Source organism: Camellia sinensis, chromosome 14 (assembly GCF_055761805.1).
Source record: "Camellia sinensis isolate YWXY chromosome 14, ASM5576180v1, whole genome shotgun sequence".
NCBI classification, from domain to species: Eukaryota; Viridiplantae; Streptophyta; class Magnoliopsida; order Ericales; family Theaceae; genus Camellia; species Camellia sinensis.
The window spans coordinates 85,113,789-85,129,909 of record NC_138974.1 but is presented as its reverse complement, the minus strand read 5'-3'; positions in this window follow the sequence as shown (position 1 = coordinate 85,129,909).

Here is a 16,121-nt window from a genome sequence, read left to right as displayed (position 1 = left end):
AGTTACAGGGTGCACAAGTGTTTTCCAAGATTGATCTCAGATCGGGATATCATCAACTGAAGGTTAAACCGGAAGACATTAATAAAACTGTTTTTAGAACGAGGTATGGCCATTATGAATTTTTAGTTATGCCATTCGGAGTCACGAATGCCCCTGCTGCTTTTATGGACCTCATGAACAGAATTTTTAAACCATACCTTGATGATTTCATTGTAGTATTTATTGATGACATATTGATTTACTCCAAAAGTATAAAACAACATGAACATCATCTGAGACTTGCCCTGCAGACCCTAAGAGAACAGAAACTGTATGCTAAACTGTCTAAATGTGAATTTTGGCTTGACCATGTTATGTTCTTGGGGCATCTTGTTAGCAAAAATGGAATTTCTGTTGATCCGCAGAAAATTGAAGCTGTAGTGAACTGGCCTAGACCAACAAATGTGACTGAAGTCCGAAGCTTTTTGGGATTGGCTGGATATTACAGAAGATTTGTCAAAGATTTCTCCAAAATTGCCCTACCATTGACTCAGTTAACTCAGAAGGGGACATCATTTGACTGGACTGACCAAAGGGAATCAGCATTCCAAGAGTTGAAAACTCGACTTGTGACTGCACCGGTTTTGACTTTACCTTCAGGTACGGATGGTTATACTGTATTTAGTGATGCTTCTCGTAAGGGTTTGGGGTGTGTTTTAATGCAGAATGGGAGAGTTATTGCTTATGCTTCCCGACAGTTGAGACCACATGAAAAGAACTACCCAACCCATGACCTGGAACTTGTTGCGGTGGTGTTTGTACTAAAAATTTGGCGTCACTATCTGTATGGGGCGACATATGAAGTATACACCGACCACAAGAGCTTAAAATATTTCTTCACACAGAAGGAACTAAATATGAGACAGCGCAGATGGCTAGAACTGATCAAAGACTACGATCTACAGATTCTGTACCATCCGGGAAAAGCCAATACTGTTGCCGATGCATTGAGCCGAAAGTCAATTGCCAACTTAACTTGTTTGCTCACCGGACAGAAAGAGCTGCTTGGTGACCTTGAAAATTTTGAAATTAAAGTTGTTTTGAGAGAACAAGGTGGAACGCTAGCCACTATTTCTGCTCAACCAGCCTTGATAGAAGAAATTAAAGAGAAACAGCAACAGGATAACTTCTTGAAAAAGATCATCGAAGAAAGAGAGTTTAAGCCGAGATGGGGTTTCAAATTCGAGAACAATGTACTGAAATTTCAAGAAAGACTATGTGTGTCAAATGACACTGAACTGAAAAGAAGAGTTCTGCAAGAGGGCCACAATTCAAAATGGTCTATCCACCCGGGGAATACGAAAATGTACCAAGATCTGAAACAGAATTTTTGGTGGCCGGGAATGAAGAAAGAAATTGCCGACTTTGTGTCCAAATGTCTTCATTGCCAACAAGTCAAAGCTGAACATCAACGACCTGCGGGATTATTGCAACCCCTACCCATACCAGAGTGGAAATGGGACCATATCACGATGGATTTTATCGTTGGGTTACCTCGCTCCAGAAAAGGTATGGATTCAATTTGGGTTATTGTTGATAGACTAACCAAATCTGCTCACTTCTTACCTGTCAAGACAATCTATAATGCGGACAAATTGGCTGTTATCTATATTGATGAAATTGTGAGACTACATGGAGTGCCTGTGTCTATTGTTTCTGACAGGGATTCGAAGTTTACATCGAGGTTTTGGCAAAGTCTACAGACTGCATTGGGTACTGAGTTGAGGCTGAGTAGTGCCTATCATCCTCAGACAGATGGACAGTCAGAAAGGACCATCCAAACTCTGGAGGATTTACTGAGAATGTGTGTCCTTGATTTTCAAGGAGATTGGGAAAGTCATCTGCCATTAGTTGAATTCGCTTACAACAACAGCTACCATTCGAGTATTGATATGGCGCCTTTCGAGGCATTGTATGGCAGAAAATGTAGATCTCCGATTTGCTTGGCAGAAGTTGGAGATGGGCCTTTGCTTGGGCCCGAGATCGTATATGAGACGACTGGAAAGATAAAACTGATACAGCAAAGACTGAAAACTGCACAGAGTAGACAGAAAAGTTATGTGGATGTCAGAAGACGGGACAGAGAGTATGAAGTGGGTGATCACGTTTTTGTGAAAGTGACACCAATGAAGGGCCAGACTCGTTTTGGAGTCAAAGGCAAGTTAGCGCCAAGATACGTCGGACCGTATGAGATTATTGAGAAAATCAATCCGGTGGCGTATCAAGTTGCGCTTCCTCCTGAAATGGAGCATATGCATAACGTCTTCCACATTTCTATGTTGAGAGACTATCTCCGGGATCCTTTCCATGTAATAGAGCCTACTCGTGTAGTGCTGAGTGATGACTACACTTACGAGGAACGACCTATACAAATTGTAAACAGACGGATCAAGAAACTGAGAAATAAAGAGATCCCGCTAGTGAAAGTCGACTGGCAAAACTATGGTGGCGTGTATGCCACTTGGGAAAGGGAAGATGACATGGCTAAAAGATATCCTGAACTGTTTCCACTGAATCCTGTTTTCTTCCAAAACGAAGGTAACTCGAGTTTAGAGGACTAAACTCTTTATAAGGAGGGGAAACTGTAATAACCCTCATCACTGCTTACCGATAAACATTGATTACCGTCAAACTGAACTGATTATGACTGATAATTGAACTGATTAAAGTACTAAACTGACTGACTGAAAACTGGAACTGAATTGACTGCGTCTATCTGTTTAATTGTCCATCTATCTGTTTGATTGATTATTTGATCTGTTCGTGTTTTAGTGTTTAAACTGCTAATTGAAGGCCTTATCGGCGGCCGAATCGGGAATTGATTGATGTTTTATGATCCTCATAATTAATGTGATTTTATGGTATATTTATCTGAAAACTGATTAGGTATGATTAAACTAGATTAAAATGAGTTAATTGCAAAGTTTTCCATAATTACCGTTTTGCCACCGAGTGGCCCACTACCTAGTTATGCTAGAGCTTTGCATACTTGACTCTAAACATTTCTTAAGCTCCATTTCTTACACACAAACCGACCATAGGGAGGCGAGAGTGAGAGATTGAGTTGTTCATCTTGAGTTCTTGAAGATTTGGCTTAGACAACTTGGAGAATTGAAAGTTGATTGTTGATTCGTGGTTTTACACTTGTAATTGAAGCTCTAGCTAAGAGAATTCAACCTTTATTGATGTGTTTGAGCTTGTTCTTGCATGATTCATGTCAAAATTGAGAATTGAGCCATGATTTAGTGCTAGCATGTTGTAATAGAGCATAATTCATGCATGCATATTAGTATTGTGGAATTTTGAGTTGAGTTCATGGCAAATGGTCACATGCATGTCCATAATTTTGTAATGGTCCATGTTTTCAACTTGTTTTTGGGTCAATTGGCTCCTTAGAGCATCAAATTGAAGCTTTGAATTGATTTGAATTCATGCATGTTTGCATGTTCTCCATGTTCATGAAAATGGTTTGAAATTGGGTTTGAATTAAACACCCTTGGGCTTTGATTTCTCAAAATTGAGCTTTGAACCATGTTATTCTATGTGTTTACAAATGTTTTCTGGAAATTCAGCCCAAGAGGTCGAGTTTTGAATTGTGAAAGCTTGGTTTGAGCTTGGAGGTGCAATCTGGGTTTTCCAGATTTTTGCACTTCCGCTCGAGCGGGGAATTTGGCGCTCGAGCGGAGAATCCGAGCATCCAGTATTTCTCTGCACTGTTTTACAGTCCGCTCGAGCGGAGGATTGGGCGCTCGAGTGGAGTCTTGTGTCTCAAGCTCGAGCGGACGTCGAGTGGAGATTTCACCCATCCAGTACTTTTACAGTACGCTCGAGCGGGAAAGTTGACGCTCGAGCGTGTACCTTTGTTGCATGTCCGCTCGAGCGGGGGAAACCTGCGCTCGAGCGGGACTCTGTTTTCTGAAAATTCTGAAACTGTTTTTTGATCACATCTTTGCATCCTCATTCCATTCTAGGCATTCCTAGGCCTAGTTTAAGACATCTTATTGAGGATATAGATGTAGAACACACCGAGAAGCTATGATATTTCCCAACTGTGTAGCTTAGTGTGTGTTCAACCTGTGAACTGTGTAGGGTTGGCGACTGGAGAGACGCGCTCTAGCATACTGTAGCCCAAACTCTGTGAGTAACAATTGTGTAAAGATATGTTCAACTGAGAATGTTTTCTGACTGTTTAACGAAACTGCTTTCTGAAGTAATTATTGTTTATTGTTTGAATGTATGTCCTATATTCTGAAATGTATTGTGGCATCCTTAGCAACTGTTGTATACTGTTACTGCTACTGTTACAGAGATCTCTGTCGGTTCCCTCGTGGAACCACTACTGTTTACTGATTGATGGCCATCATTACTGTTCGGTCTTTAAGACCTACTGTTTACTGCTATGCTAATGGATGTACCACCTATGACTGATTAACTATTCTGATTGAAAGACTGAAGTATTGTTTAATGAACTGCTTTCATTACTGTAAGGACATTTCATTCTTAACCTCTTTACGCATTATGTTATTCACTGGGCTTTAGCTCACTATTTATATATATATATATATATATGTAGGTGCTCAGCCACCAGATCGGAGCTAGGAGCGTGGGTTAGACTCCAGTTTTGTCAAGCCAGCCTTTGTGCCTCACTGCGAGGTTCCGAGTTGCCATGCTATGGCTTCGGGGTGTTTTGTTTTTCCCCCGTCTGTCTCCATACTATTTGGATTACTGTATAAACTGTCAGCTACTAACTGTACTGTTATCAAGGGATTAGGTCCCTGTACTGTGTGACTGTAAATTTTGTATAGACTGTACTGTTTGTATGTATGAATGCATGAAAAATCTTTTTGGCATACAGACTGTCACAGCTCAATGGACATTATTTATTTACTGTATTGGCTTCTGCCGGGCCCTGAACTCTATTTTACTGTACTACTGTTAAGCAGGCCTTCGGTAATCTCGGATTACTGGCTGGTTACGGTGCTAAACCCATAGGGCCGGGTTTGGGTCGTGACAACCCTGCAGTTGTATGAAAGAACCAAATCATGTTTTTGCACAAATGTGGAGAATGGCACAGCATTCTGAGCACAAAACGATTAACTTTTGAAATTGAAGAAGGGTTTTTTTTTTTTTTTTTTAACTGGGGTAGTGAGCCTACAACTGGACATAGCGAGAATGACTCAACAGTGGAGACAAAAAAAGGTAAGCAACCTAAACGCAACGAGACACACTCGGAAAAGACTCAAAACAAAGGTTGAAGTAAACAAGACAAAAGACACGACATACAAACGTGTTAACGGAGACGGGGGACCTTAGATCACGAGGAGCCAGTTTCTCTAGGTATTGTTTTCCACCCTTTCTTATTTGTGGTTCTCACATCATTCAGCCCTCAGGCTCAGTTTTTCTCTCAAGACCCTTTGGCTCGCTTTTTCTCTCAACTTACACCTCTCTATTATTTATTCTCTCATTTTTATCCTCCCCCGGGGTGTTTAATGGATGAATAGGAAGTTGTGGGTTCACGCCCGACATGGTTAGCTCACGGCTGTTTCTTCCGGTGGCGCTTGGTCGATGCTCCAGGTAAGGGAATGGAGTACCTTGATCCCTTCAGATTCGTGCTTCGCACTTGGTTCGATACCTCGTTGCTCGGAGGTTGAGAGAGCTTTCAGCCCTTTAATGACAGCTTGAGTTGTGTCCTTCTTGGCAAGTATGTTGGCAATGGGGGAAAGACAGGAAGCCTGACTCAACCATGCCCCTAGTTCATCATTTTGACCATTTTTTGTTTTTGGTTTTCTACTAAAACAGTCCTGACCGAGATGAGAGTTAGATCAACATACTTGTTCGATTTCTAATTTGAAAATTATGCAAGTCAGGCTATGAGCACTGAAAATTTTCCTTTTTTGGGTCCAAAATGGTCTAAGTTTTGGAGAAATGAAATAGTTTTCGAGAAAATAGTCAACCTCGGTAAAAATTTTCAAAAACTATTTTCGCAAACGGCCTCCGCTCAACAAGCGCGGAGCTTACTTTCAAGATGCGCAACCTCGGATCAGAGGCAATGGAAAATTGCCGCTTGTTTGAAGGACACTGCACGGCAACGGAAAGTTGCCCCTGGTTTGAATGGCGACTCATGGCAACGGAAAGTTGCCCCATTGTCTGGATAACGCCGCAGCATTTTGTAGGCAGTCCTCATTAGTGACTATCACGACCAAACTCTCGAACGCAGAGAAGACGAAGATGGTCAAAACCAATATATGGACACAGTCACTTTGAAAGTGCGTGGGGCTGGACTTCAGGATGAAGTTGCCTACATATTCCAAACATGGGAACCAAGGATGATTAAAAACCATTGCATGGACTTAGTCGCTATGAAAGCGTTGGGGGTTGGACTTCAGGATGAAGTTGCCTACGTATCCCAAACATGGGAATCAAGCCTTACGTAGTTCCGGTTAAGGTACACTCAGGTATTTTAACCTTCACCTTTTAGGCTATAACTTTTGCTAAGGCGCCCGATGCGGGTTTTCGACCTTGCGAGCTTTTCTTTCCTTTTTCTTTCTTCTTTTTTTTTTCTCTCTTTTGTATATTATTATTTTTTTATCTTTTTTTTTTTTGTATTTTGTATATTTTTTCTTTTTTTTGTATATATTTTCTTTTGCTCTAACTTTTGCCTGCCCTACCGGGTTTTCGGCCCAGCGAGCCGCTCAAAGGGTAACAGTGTAACAAGTCCATGCCAAATGGTTTTAGGGTTTTGAAGCCATTCGTATCTAGGAGAGTGGCTGTTGCATTGACTTACTAAAGGACCCATCTTCGGCTCTTCGAGCAAATCGGACATTTTTGCCCCTAGTTTGGAGGGGTGCTTCTGTTCTAGCTTTACAGGCTTCTTCTGATGAGATCTGATCTTCTTGATCTGACTTTGGTGCCTCTTGTTCGAGGACCGCTTCCAATCTGGCCATACAGGCCTCTCTTGATGGTCGATTGTTGAACACTCCGAATTGTGGTTCAAGACTTTAAAACAAGGGCTCGAGTCTTGAGGCTGAGAGCGATCCTAAGCTGCACAATCTCAAGAGCGATTCCACACAGGTCTTCGCAGGACCGCGCAAAACATTTTGTTTTTGAAAGTTTTTAAAGAAGCGACAAATTGCTCGCGCTGAAGATAGTGTGGAACCAGTCTGGATCAAGCCAGGGTCCTTCTCGATACTCACGCTGATAAGCATGATTTCAATCATTAAGGGCTTAGCGCGCCTCTCTTTCTCTCAATTTGATCAAAGTTTGCAAAACCTGAGGAATTCCTTCCTCTTTGTTTTCACCGCAATGTTCCAAAAGTTTTGAAAAACTTAGGTCAATGCAATGATTTTCAGGGCACAAGAGAACAGGTGGAATGTACTGCTGTTCCATTCAAGTCCCCTGGCACAACTAATTCAGAATAGTAGTAAGCATGGAAACATGATAGCTGCAGCTGTTTCATTCAGATTCCCTGGTTGCAACTGGCCCCACAACAGAGACAGACTCAAAAGAAAGCAAAAGGGTAATTACAAAACAAAACGGTGTTCGAGGCAATAGCTCTGGAATCACCTGACATTCTATTCAAAGGGGACTGACTCGCTACAACAAGACAGACCCATAAGCAAAAGGATTGACTCAAGACAATGAGACAGACTCAAAACAAAACAAAAGACTGACTCGACACCCAAGCCAGAATTTACAAAACTAGCATTCGCAAATGCTCCAAAAATGCATGCCAAACGCCACATCCAAAATACGCCGAGCGCCGCCCGCAGGTGGTTCACTTCCTGATTACATACTCGCAGTATCAGTATCTTCAAAATCCAATAACTGGGTAGTAACGGACTTGGCTGAGGTGGGCGGGAGGATAACTTCGTTGTCAATCAAGTCTTGCACCTTATGACGGAGGCGAAAACAATTATTGGTAGCATGACCGGTTTGCTGGTGGTACGCACAGTACAAGGCAGCATCATGTGTAGTAGGGAGGTTCTTTGGGAGAGGCCGAGGCTCCAAGGGTTTAAGATGCCCTCTTTCGGCAAGGATCTGAAGTGCCTTTGACAATGGCATATAGAGAGCATGAAAGACCCTGCGCCCTCGGGCCAGGTACTTTGAAGGTTGAGTATTCTTGCTAGACGCACTAGCGAAAGGGTCGGCAGGCGCCGCCTTGGCTTTCTGATCTTTCCCAAGTGCAGGGTTGGGAGTGGAAGGACCTGTTCTAGCATGACGGGGCCTATCCCAATTTTCTAACTGGCTTGTACTGCCTTCGGTTGGAGTGAGGAAAACAGCATCCACAGTCTTAGCTACGATTGCGAATACTTGTTGTTTACTTATCCCCTCGGCTTTCAAAGCCTCGACTGCCCACAGCAGTTGTTCAATGGGATCGGCATCTGCCTTCATTTTGTTCTTGCCTCTGGCCTCATCCTGATCAAGGGTTTGGGTTGATGTTGATACGTCATTGTTATAGTTGGAGGCCATCTCGGGTTGGCTAAGTTCGATCACAATCCGTCCTAACAGTGGAGGCTCCTGTGGTACAAAATTCCCGGCATACGGTGCGGCTGGTGGCGAAGTTGACATTCCGTAAGCGAGATCCGCCACGGACCTCTGGAGGTCACCTATCATTCCCATCAATTCGAATGTGGTGGGCTCACGAGCCTGATATAACTGGGGGGTCCAGACCGGGTGCGCGAGAGGTGACCTGGGTGGATGCGGTACATCGACATTGGTCTCGCTTTACAGAGTGATTCCTTGATCTAATGCGGCTGTCATAACCACAATCTCCTCTGAATTCTGCATCATGATAAGTCCGCTGTATTGAACGGTGACTGACGGATCAGATATCTGTCTTGCCTCAGCAAGAGGGAACATTAGCTATTCTGTATCAACTCTTTGAACTGAAAGGAAAAACAAGTAGCGTTTCAGCCCAAATGGATCAAACACAGATGTAGCCGAACAATTGTACTCTACTGCTGACCATTGTTGCCCAAAATCACTGCCCCCAAAATACTGAATCGGATACCCACAGATATAACTGATTCTCATAAACTAATACTGGTGCCCTCAAGCCTGATACTCAAACTTGCAAACTGATATGTACGTTCCCTGTAGAGATGCACTCTAAAAGCACATAGCAAGTAAAGAGAGCCAAAACACCCCTATGGAGGGGTCAGGAGCTAGGGTTTCACTATGCACGCAGTAGTTTTCAAACAACCTAACATCGGGTAAGCAACCTGTCCTAGTTTGGAATAGTCACTATGGATCTCGATATGCACTAGGTCGAATGGTCGAAAAGGGTGCCCCGGTAAAACCGGGGTTTGTGTTCGCATACTGTCAGAGCCTATAACCGGTCAGCCTTATGGCATGCTTTGACAAAGTCAAGCCTCCGGTAAACCGTTCAGGAATGGCAGATGGCAAACACGGTGTCCTAGGCACACCAATGCACATGCAATGCAAAGAGACACATAAATGAAATCAAAACAAGATATCATGAGTTCGAGTCAAGCTCTCTAAAATCCCCAGCAGAGTCGCCAGAAACTGTAGACGTCCTCGAACGCCCCGGGAGGACGAGTCCCGTTCTGTTCATATTGGGCTCACTACAGTTCGGACTCTCAAATTGTCACGGTTCTTAATCTGAACCAAAGAGTCCAAATCCGGCAAATCGTTTTGAGAAACAGATTTTTGAAAAGAAGTGCCAAACATGGACTGCTTTGCCAGATACAGAGTCGCCACCTAAATATTTTTTATGGGGGAATTTAGGAAACCCTGACTCGGTGCCAAAGGCCACGTGTCCGTCATCACCAAAGTTGCCTCGGCTCGGGAGCTTGGGTACGATTGGGGAAGGTCAGCTATGAGCACCCCCTCTCGCTCGATCCGAAGATCGGCCTCTACTAACCGTGATATCCGTTCTTGAAAACGTTATGTGTTCTTATTCCCGTTATTAGCCTAGAATTACTATGTTATGCACACAACAAACAAGTATAGACTAGATCGCCTAATTTGGAACGAAGCATTACATATCCGTTTGTTTGAAAAACAGTTTGAAATTTGCTACTCGCAAGTAGGCTAAAGCACGGATTTCAACGAGTTGTTCCAACTCAAACAACCCAACCTTCACCCACAGGCATTCAAGCAGTTTATATCACATAAGCATCTAGCCACATGGTAAGCATGCTGTCATGTTGACATACACACTCATGCGAGATGCTAAAGCATAAAAATACTTACAATGTACTCCGAGCCAAGACAAGAACATGTTAGCAATCAATGCATGATCCAAGTCCATGTTAAGTGGCTAATGCAATCTAGAATAGGCTCGGCTAATCTAAGGACGACATGTGAAAATGCACAGATAACATGTATTCAAGTTAGATTTGAAATACTTTATGCAGTTAGCATAATGCGCCGAGCCTGGTGCATACAAGACTAATGAATGATGCACGCATGCATAGCATAAGGTATGCTAAAGTAAACATGTCCTAATACTAACCATCAAAAGCAGGTAAGTAAAAGGGAAAAAGAAGTGGGGATTGGAAGACATGCACACACGCACCCACACTTATTACAAATTTGCCCTCGCTCGGAGGGACCGAAAGAATAATACAAGTTAATTAACCTACAAGCTAATTAAATATTACAGACCAATTAATTAATTAACAAATTAACTAATCTAATGAAAGCAGTAAACAGCCTCGGGAAGAGGGCCCAATGCAATGCGCACTTGGCTCCGCTCGGAAAGTCACTGCCATGCACAAGTTACCTCTGTTTTGACTGTTATCCTTCTCTGAAGACTGTACAAATCTCAGGGTTGCTTCCCTGAATGCTGTGGAACACCACCAGCTGAGGGAATTGGTCACCGGCCATGGAGAATGGTCACCGGCCACAAACTAATCCATCGGCTGCTTATGGATGGCCGGTCGGCACTTCAGATGGCCGGCCGGCCAAATCTTCCTGCAGAATCTGTTTTTGATAGCAGCAGAGGACAAAACTTGGCATGGCAATGCATTTCAAGCAATATATGCACCAACCACATTCCTTATCATATTTATGACTCAAAGGAGGATGGGCCTCGATTCTCGGGCCACCAATCACGTATTTCCATGCATGATGGCCCAAAGAATCAAGTGTGCATGTTGATATGGAATGCAATACACATAATCAAGAAAATTGAACTCAACCTCTATCACAAGCAATTCAAGAGGCGAAGCATGCATGCCAATGCAATGTAATCCTAAGCATGTCGACTAGTATGCAACATGGACAATGCTAAGAAGCATACAAGGCATACAATGGTCATGCAAGACATAGGGCATGAGACAATGCAACTAACAAATATGCAAGGCACAATGTGGGTGTTTGAGCATGCAAGCAAGCATGTGACTTCATTCAATCATGCAACAACACACAAATATGCAACAACATACAAGGTGGACATACAACAACATGCAAAGGGGTGGGCTTAAACTAACATGGATAGCTTGCAAGCTTGCCAAAATCAGTGGCCAAAATGATGCAACAAAGGCATGAAAACACACACACAAATATGCATCAACAAGGGCCTAAACATGGAGCATAAGCCATCAACTCTTCAAAGCATGAAAGGGATGGAAAATGCAAGCATATAAGCACATCATGAGGCCTGAAATAACATACCAAGTGATTCCAAACCACTGAAACAAAGCAAGGATGGCATACTAGAGAGGCCAAAGCTTAAGGCATTCAAGAGGGATTACATGGTAGCTATACAAAGCAAGACATGAATGACTCAAATGACCTAAAATAGTCCCTTAGCACATCAAAATATGCATATAAGCTTCACAAAGCTTAGCCAAAACACATGAGCATGGTAGTCTAAATGCTATGCATGTATTGAGGCAAATCATGGCATTACAAGGCATGTATGCTAAGCAAGCATGGTGTACCAAAACCAACTCAACACAATGCTATTTCATGGCAAAATAAGTATAAATATCAGTCAAGGCATGGTCAACACACACTTAAACTAGATACTCCCTCAAGAGGCAAAAATAGCCCTTTTCAATGACAACAAGGAGAGGGGGTGGCCTTCTCCTTCCTAGGACCTCAAGGCACCATCCTCACCTCTGAAATCCCTCAAGATTTTAGTGGTGAGGAGGCCCAAACACAATGGTCCCGGAGCTCAACCAAAATGGCACAAAACAAAGGCCAAACAAGCCTTAGGAGGGGTCAAACAACCCCAAAGCTTAAAACACCCTTAACAAACTATTTAGAGCAGACAAAAACAAGACTTTTATATGTTATATGCTAAGCTCAAAAACAGATGCAAGATAGGCTAAAAATCTTTGCAAAAATGGGATAAAAAGAGACAAAAGTCTTACCCTTGTAGACCTTCTTCACAAACAATGTTCCAGCAGCTCTTTTGGTTCCAAACCAGTCCAAAAGCTTCAAGGAAAGACCTCTAGTACCTCAGCAACTAAGAAAAGGTGTGATGGTGGGTGTTTGTGCACAAAAATAAGACTAAACACACACTAAACACAAGAGAGAGAGATATAGAGATAGAGGATATATGTAAACCCTAACCCTAAAGCTCAAGCTCTGAAAATATTGTCTAAGTTGTCTAACCCCTGAACAAGAGAGAAGAGGTTCTCTTTTATAGACAATTAGTCTTGTTAAGCTTCCAAAGGAAGCTAACAGGAGGGCAATCCTTCCATACACGTGTATGGAGGGGGTGACAGTGTATGCCAGCTGCACAAAAATATCTGCAAAAGCAGATGCACAGCAGTCGGCCGGCCAAAAATGCAATTGACCAAAAAAAGATAGCCGGCCGGCCATCTATAGTGCCGGCCGGCCAAGCATTTGGCCGGTGGCAACAAAACACAGCCGGTGGCCTCAAGCCATGGCCGGTGGAGTGTGGGGATGACCCACAAGCCATTCTCTGCCCCTCCAAGGCAAAGCACAAGTGTTTGGTGCAAAACCAGACACAAAACAGTTGTGTCGAGAGATCCTGAGGCAAGGCGCGTAGCTGAGACCTCCGGGAACTCAAGACGAACACAAACATGGATGATCACCGAGTGTTCAAGCGGTGACGTCCAAGTCTTGAGGACGGTGGGTTTAAACCGAAATGGGACTATATGCAAAGGTGGGTTTAAACCGAAATTGGAGACCTCAACCATACCCAAAAACAATGGCCAAAAGTGATGGATGAAGGCACCAAAATGTAGAGCAAACATGCATGCTAACTAGCCTATCACTTAAGCATGGAAATGGGAACTTTTAAACACATTTAAAAAAAAGAGACTAATATAGACAAATGACATGCATGCTAAGCTCTGAAAATGTGTAAATAATGATGCCAAATCAACCAAGTCATGTCAATAAGGCATGCAATGAAGGCCAAAACTTGAGGCTAACAAAAGGGGGTCAAGCTAGGGTCATACCAACCAAGTCTCAAAGAACCAAAATGACTTAAATCAGTCCTAAGGCAGACCAAAATAAGGCTAGAACATGCATGGAACATGACCAAAACATGCTAAGAAATAGGCACCAAAACAAGGGCATTCAAGACTACAAAGAGAGTATTCCACTACAACTACCTTAACCAAACATGGCATGGGTTAGGCAATGAAAAAACAGAGTTATAATATGCCAAAATGAGTCCCAAAGCCCACTGATATGGCAGCCCAAAGACTTGAACAAAGAGGCATGCACAATGACCCCTTTTCAAAGCATAAAACAACAACTCTTCAAAGTATTGAAAGGATGGTAAATGCAAGCATACAAGTATGGAATATGGACTGAAATAGCATGATAAGTGATTCCAAATCACTGAAATAGCCCAAATAAAGCATGATCATGACTCACACACCCAAAGCTAATAAGCTAAAATGCATGGTGGCTATACAAAGCATGGCAAACATGACCAAATCAACAACTAATAGAGCTTAAACATGTCACAACATGGCTAAAAGCTTCATGAAGTCAAGCTAAAACATGCAAGCATGATGGTCTAAATGCATGCTACATGTTATGACAATAGAGGGGATTACAAAGCAAGTGCATGATGCATGCAATAGGCTATCAATCCGACTAAAAATAGAGATATAATATGACAAACTAACTCCAAATACCCACTGAAATGAAGCCAAATAAAGCTAAGCAAGCATGTTACCTTTATAAGCCTTAAACACAAGCAAATGAGACACAAAGGGGGGGGTGTCCCTCCCCTATACATGACTTTAAAACCACTTCTCCACCACTAAAAATCCTCTAGATTTCAGTGGTGAGAAGGTCGAAATGAGGGGGTTACAAAGCCCAAAGAGGAAGGCGCAAAAAGAGACCAAACAAGGCCTAAGAGGGGGTGGACGACCCCCAACACAAAAGTGACCTTAATGAAACATCTTAAGCATGAAAATACAGAACTTTTATCAGTTATACACTAAGCTCAAAACAGCATGCAAGATAGGTTAAAAGCTTAAGAAAAAATGGGGAATAAAAGAGGTAGTTCTCACCCTTGAAGAACACTTCAAGAACACCAAATCCAGCACCTCCTTTTGATCAAAACTAACTCAAAAATGCTGAAATCAACCCCTCAAGACCTTAGTAACCGAAGTATGGTGTAACACTAGGTGTCTTAGTGCAAAACTAAGAACAAAAACCCCTTTGGAACACTTTTACACACACAAATCAAGAGAGAGAGGGAGATATAGAGAGAGAGTGATATATATCATATATATCAGAGTTCTTCAACCTCTGGAAAGGGAGGAGAGGGCCTCCTCTTATAGGAATCCAATTCCTAAGCTTCTTGGAGAAGCTAACATAAGGGAGCAAATCCCTCCATACACGTGTATGGAGGGGGTGTATTGTGGATGCTAGCTGTGATAGCTGGCATAAAATATCTGCCAAAAGCAGATGGAAAGGGGTCGGCTGGAAAATATGGCCGATTGACCAACAAAAATGGCCGGCCGACCAAAAACATTGCCGACTGACCAAAATATTTGGCCGATAGCAAGAAAACAGGGCCGGTGGCTTCAAGCCAAGGCCGGTGAGGTGTAGGGATGGCCAACAAGCCATTCCCTGCCCTTAGAAGCAAAAACACAAGCGTTTGGTGCATAACCAAGCACAAAACAAACAAGTCGAGAGGTCTCGAGGCAAGGCACGCGACCGAAACCTTCGAGAACTCAAGACGAACATGAACATGGATGATCATCGAGTGTTCAAACGATGACGTCCAAGTCTTGAGGACGGTCAAAAATGGGGTGTCTACTCCAGGTTAAGGTGAGACACCAATGACTGTTTGGACATTTGTAGCCTTTCGAGATACCTACTTGGAAATATGAATACATCTCTATGGACTTCGTGGATGGATTGTCGCAGTCTACGCGAGGCAATGAATCTATTTGGATGATTGTGGATTGACTCACCAAGTTTGCTCATTTTATTTCTATCAGTGTTCACCAAACTACGGATGAGCTGGCTAGGCTGTATATTCAAGAGGTAGTACGACTTCATGGCGCCAGTTTCTATAGTTTCAGATCATGATTCGTTGTTTGTGGTAGAGTTTTAGGAGAGTTTTCAGCATGCTTTGGGTGCTAGGATAGAATTAAGCCCAACTTATCATCCTTAGATAGATGGGCAAACTGAGCAGGTAAATCAGATCTTGGAGGATATGTTGAGAGCTTGTGTCCTCGATCTTGGTGGTAGTTAGGAAGAGCACTTGCCATTGATGGAGTTTGCTCATAATAATAGCTATCACTTAAGTATCGAGATGACACCTTTTGAGGCTTTGTATGGGAGGCCCTGTCAATCACCTGCTTGTTGGGTGGAGGTAGGAAATGCACCGTTGTTAGCGCCAGAGTTTGTGAGAGAGACCATAGAGAAGGTGAATATTATTTGGGAACATAGTAAGAATGCACAGAGCCGTCAGAAGAGTTACGCTGATAGAAAACGTAAGGGGGTTGAGTTGAATGTTGGAGATTTAGTGTTTTTGAAGGTCTCGCTGATGAATGGTATAATTTGGTTCGGAAAAAAGGGAAAGTTGGCACCTAGATTTGTGGGACGATACGAGATCACTGAGAGGATTGGTAATGTGGCTTACAAATTAGCCTTACCACCTGTTT